Raw genomic sequence first — 6,101 nt, forward strand, 5'->3', positions numbered from 1 at the left:
AATTAAAGGTTATAATTTGGAGAAATTGGAATTTCCAGCAAAACATACCATAACCAACCATCCCTTGCATCAGTACAAACCAGCTCAGGACAAAATATCAAGCTTAACAAATGGAAAGATGAATGCCACAAAATTCTGTACATCAATTCCGACCAAAGGCAATCATAATTGCAATAGTTGTAAAATAAAGGTTAAATGCTATCCCACATATCCAATGTCAATTCTTTGAACTACATTTTCAGGTATTACAATCAACATGCCAGCCTCAGAACAATTTGGCTAAATGGAAGAGCATTGAATTAACATGCAAGACTTGCTTCATTTGCTTGAAAGAGGGAATTTTCATTATTTACAGGAAATTTTTAAAGGCTTGTGACAAACAAGGAATCATAGAAGTACAAAAATCAAACCATTAAACAAATTAATTTAAACTATATTTACTTTCACACTTCTATTGCAATGTCCCCAACTGGTGATTTCTTAACCCAACTTACTTTTGTTAATATTACATTCTGTTGCGTAGGCTTTACTGAAAAGTTATTGTTAACATTTTAGTAGAAGTGGGAAAAAGGGAGATACACATACATACATATATCAAATTGTCCATTTTTCCTCGTCCTATTAAAATGTTTGCTTCTACTTTAAAGTTCCGAAGGACCCTATATGAAGTATATTTGTCCCACAGATGTTGCCAGAGTTAGTTTTTACAACCTTCCTTGCTTTTATTTCAGATTTCTAACATTGGCAACATTTCCTAAAAAATCTGATTTTTTGCAGTATGCAAAAGTAAGTGGATGGTTAAGAACATTATACAGTAAAAGAGAAGCTGGCTATTTATAGAGGTAACATTTGTGTCAGAAAGCAAACAATATTAATCCTGTAATTTGTTTCCCAATTTCTAGCACGAATCAACTTAGCAAAAAACTAAATTTTTCCATTTTGTTCCATTTTACAAGGTCCATTAATTATTAGGTAGTTAGAATAGCCAAGCAAGCAACAAGACGAATGGTAAATAGGCACAGCAAGTAAGCAGAGCTGAACTACCTGAAAGTTCATCAAAAAAGGGGGTGAGGACTAGGTCAAGCAGGTAAGGATTGGAAGAAGTATGGAGCAGAACAGGTGCACTTTTAGCATTGCGCATAGAGGCCGATGTACAAACACAATCACCAATGGATCGGCTTCCGATGGCTTTAAAAAAAATTAAAATGAAGAGAAAAGAGGGAATCAAAGCAAAGAGTAGTATCCATAGTAATGAAAAGTGCTTTCACAAAAAGACAAAAACTAGCACAACATAAGTAAACTAGACATACAACTGCAGAAGTCAACTCTGTAACACTCCATGAGCTAGGATCTCAGACAGTCTAACAATGTTGAAAAGCCATTAAAACAGAACTTCATTACACTTTATCCCATTTTTGTGCAACAGCTTTTTAGACAACACATGCTTGAAAAATATGATTATTCAATTCTAAGCCATCATTACATAATTGCTTACACATTTTATAGGGCTCGCATAAAGAGAATCTTAAGAATCTTATCCTAATGTTTCACAGTTTGTGGCAGTAGCTTATTCAACTTTGTATCAAAGGTATTTGGGTTGTTGGTTATTGTGAAGTACACAGTTTGTTCATTCAAAAAACCATTCTACTCATTAAAAAATGGCTAAGTGAAAATGCATTAAATAGTTTTCTCATTAGTAATATATAAATCACTATATAATTTGTCTAAGTTGATTTTACAAATAAACAACGGTACACTGTTCGCACAAATGATGCAGCCAAGTGTCCAAGTGAAAATCAACTACTTTCTAGAATGAGCTGTTGGAGATTGAAATTAGAAATTGAATAAAATTGATATTTAAATGCACACTAATAGCTTGAAATAGACAAATGCAGCTTGCGCACTTTCTTGAAGCATGATGGTAAACACAGCTAATACAGAAAGAATGATGGGATAGGTTTTTATACATTTAGAAACAAAGCTAAGAATGCAAGTTGCCTTCAGGCGATGAGGAAGTAAACAGGGGTGGGGGGGAAGAGCTTGAATGAAAATTATGCTTCACAGGGTTAATGGAAGTATGAAAAAGACATCTGTGTGACTGGTATAGCCTTGTTTATTGATAAGGATATGTGATGTAAATACTAAGACAGTCATTGACAAGGGAACTGTAACTGTAAGTTTTCATTCTATGTTTCAAGGAGAGAACTTTCAAATGTACTTTCATCAAGTGTCTCTCTCACATATGTGCTGAAATAAGATCTGTAATAATTGTACCCAAGAATCAAAAGCAGCTGCTTTAAAATCACTACAACAATTTAGACACTGTGAACAGGGTCTTTGTAATTTTGGTTAGTGACACTGGATCGAATGCTGACATCAAAGCAAGGATGAGAATGTTTATTTTATTGCTCATTAGACAAGAAGGTCAGCATTGAAAATGTGCAGCTAATAAGCAGATTTGAAGATCTGAACCAGGGAACGGGTCTGTGTGCGCAATTATTAAAGATGGCACAATGTTGCAATGTTGGATAAGCAAGAAGGTGTAATGGTAACTATTTTCAGGTTAAATGGAAGCAAATTTGATGAGTGACTATGGGGCAAAACACGGTTGCCTAGAGAGAGAGAACCAGCAGGGTAAAACAGGTGGGACCTAGCTAGGATGGCTAAAACGAGAGAGGCTGTTTCCTAGAGAAAACTGCCAAGGTAAACGAGATAATTTTCTAGCCAGGTAGGGTACAATGGGGAAGACCATTTCCTTGACAGAGATCAGCATGGCATGGTGGTGCAAATTAGAATGTTTGGAATGATTATATTTAATCCTGAATTATAGAGTCATAGAGATATATGGCAAGGAAACAGACCCTTCAGTCCAACTCATCAATACCGACCAGATATCCTATATAAATCTAGTCCCATTTGCCAGCATTCGGTCCATATCCCTCTAAACCCTTCCTATTCATACAGACATCCAGATGCCTTTTAAATGTTGTAGTCGTACCAGCCTCCACTACTTCCTCTGGGAGCTCATTCCATACATGCACCACTCTGTGTGAAAATGTTGCCCCTTAGGTCCCTTTTATATCTTTCCCCTTTCACCTTAAACCTATGCCCTCTAGTTTTGGACTCCCCCTGCCAACACACCCTGGGGAAAAGACCTTGCCTATTTATCCTGTCAATGTCCCTCATGATTATATAAACCTCTATAAGGTCACCCGTCAGCCTCCAATGCTCCAGAGAAAAGAGGCCCAGCCTATTCGGCCTCTTCTCAAAGCTCAAACCCTCCAATCCTGGCAACATCCTTGTAGATCTTTTCTGAAACCTTTCTAGATTCACAACATCCTTCCTATAGCAGGGTGACCAGAACTGTGAGCAATACTCCAAAAGTGGCTGAACCATGGTCCTGTATAGCCACAACATGACCTCCTCAATGCACTGACTAATAAAGGCAAGCATATCAAAAGCCTTCTTCACTATCCTATCTACTTTCAAGGGACTAGGAAATTTGCAGTCCAGGGTCACTTTGTTCAGCAACACTCTCCAGGGCCTTACCATTAAGAATATAAGTCCTACCCTGATTTGCCTTTCCAAAATGCAGCACCTCACATTTATCTCAACTAAACTCTGTCTGCTACTCCTTGGCCCATTGGCCTATCTGATCAAGATCCCATTGTACCTTATTTAAGGTAACCTTCTTTGCTGTCCACTACACATCCAATTTTAGTGTTATCTGTAAATTTACTAACCATGACTCTTATATTCACATCCAAATCATTTGTATAAATGACAAAAAGCAATGGACCCAGCACCGATCCTTGTTGCACACCATTGGTCACATTTCTCCAGTCTGAAAAGCAACCCTGCACCACCGCCCTGTCTTCAACCTTTGAGCCAGTTCTGTATCCAAATGGCTGGTTCTCCCTGTATTGTATGTGATCTGACCTTGCTAACCAGTCTACCATGAGGAATCTTGTTGAACATCTCACTGAAGTCCACACAGATCACATCCACCCCTCTGCTCTCATCAATCCTCTTTATTACTTCTTCAAGAAACTCAATCGAGTTCATGAGACATGATTTCCTGCGCACAAAGCCACGTTGACTATCCCTAATTAGGTCTTGCCTTTCCAAATACATGTAAATCCTCTTCTTGACTAACCTTGGGCTAGAAACTTGCAGAGTTAGGATTTGAAGATTTTATTCCTAACACAATTTTCAAAAGGGAAAATTAATTTTAAACTTAAGCACTGCTAAATTGGGACTTCAAAACAAATGGTCTCAGTTTGATACAGTGGGTTCGAAGTCAAAATGAAGAAAACTGGTCGAGACTGGTTTGAGAACGAAAATATAACAACTTTTTTTCCAGAGAGAACCGACATCAATTTAAAATGCTGCAGACTTTTGTGCTGGAAAAGAAAGGGTGGAAATTGAAACAGAGTCTTGCTCCCAGTTGTTCAGGACAATTTTAAAAATGTGGCATGATGCAAGTGCATGCACTGGAAATTGTTTAGCTGCACCCCTTTGGAGAAACAGGCAAGGGTCCCGACTCGAAATGGTAACTTTTCTGCTCCTCCAATGCTGCCTGGCCTGCTGTGCTCCTCCAGCTCCACACTGTGTTATTTAAATCTTTTCTCTGGCAGATTGAGATTTCATGCCTCAAGCAGAATGGATCTTTTATGCCTTTTGCACCAGAATAGTGCACCACAAGGCACGTTATATGTGCTTTTTTTAAAAGGATTTTTCAGTCTGATGAATAGATCATTAAACTGATTGAAGAGGTGCAAACCTGAAGGAAATGAGAGAGTTGGGAAGGTGACAATTTACTCAAGAATTTGAGAAGTGAGATTAGATAAGGGAAACCAGTTTTAAGAACAGTGGTTAATGATTGTCAGAGATAGTAGGAGGTTAATGATTGTGTCTCTTTTCAGTTCAGAAAAAAGGAAAGGACATGAGTAGATAGCAAAGAAAAGGAACAGTTCAGGGTTAGGGCAGGTGTGAACCTTGGCAAACAATGGGAAGAAGGGGTGCAGCAGGGCAGTTAAACATGGAGAGATAGCAAGAACTGCAGAAAATGGAGTCAGATAGTACAGGGTCTTGACCCAAAACATCAACTTTCCTGCTCCTCTGATGCTGCCTGGACTGCTGTGATCTTCCAGCTCCATACTGTGTTATCTCAGTTAAACATGGATGTTGCTCTCAGTGTTAGTAATGAAGAAAACCATGAATTCCTGGTACTTGTTGCTGAAGCTCAGGGTCGAACAAAAAGGGGTTTAACCAGAGAGATACCCTGAGGCATGGTATATTAGTGAAACTGTACAGATGCTACAACAATGGATAAATGGACACCGTGCAACAATTGCGAAGCAGGGATGTTCCCTCCCAGTGGGGACACACTTCAGTGGGTCAAGGACATTCGGCCTCAGATCTTCGGGTAAACGTCCTCCAAGGCGGACTTTGGAATACACAACAACGCAGAGTCACTGAGCAGAGGCTGATAGCCAAGTGCAGTACTGATGAGGGCAGCCTCAACCAGAAACATGTGCTTCATGTCGCGCTGCAGGTGACCCCACCACACTATACACTCACACACAGCATACATACACAAACACTCACTCACACACACACACACACTCACTCAGATCCTCCCAATCCACACACTGTCTCCCTCTCTCACCCACGCACAAACTCTCACTCTCACACGTACCCACCAACACACACACACCCATGCACACACACACACACGCTCTCCCACGCACATGTGCGCACACATGCACACTCTCTCACGTGCACGCACACACACAATCACACATTTTCTCTCTCACACACACACACCCTCTCTCACACACGCATCCACACACTCGCGCACGCACATACACATGCACACTCTTTCTCTCATGCACACACAACACTCTCTCATGCACACAACCTCTCTGACGCACACACAACACTCTCCCTCTCACGCATACACACAACACCCTCTCACGCACACACACAACACCCTCTCACGCACACACACACAACACTCTCTCTCTCACGCACACACACACAACACTCTCTCTCTCACACATACACACAACACTCTCTCTCTCACACACACACACAAC

At 40.1% G+C, this 6,101-nt stretch overlaps 1 protein-coding gene across 1 annotated transcript in view; it reads right to left on the reverse strand.

Annotated features, from left to right (window-relative positions):
- The window catches only part of LOC125481699, a gene marked incomplete at both ends in the record, with an annotated part of 19,500 nt that overhangs the window by 13,111 nt on the left and 288 nt on the right, over positions 1 to 6,101 (reverse strand). The gene's annotated exons all lie outside the window — the stretch shown is intronic.

This window comes from Rhincodon typus, unplaced genomic scaffold, assembly GCF_021869965.1.
Source record: "Rhincodon typus isolate 14 unplaced genomic scaffold, sRhiTyp1.1 hic_rhity00003175, whole genome shotgun sequence".
Lineage (NCBI taxonomy): Eukaryota > Metazoa > Chordata > Chondrichthyes > Orectolobiformes > Rhincodontidae > Rhincodon > Rhincodon typus.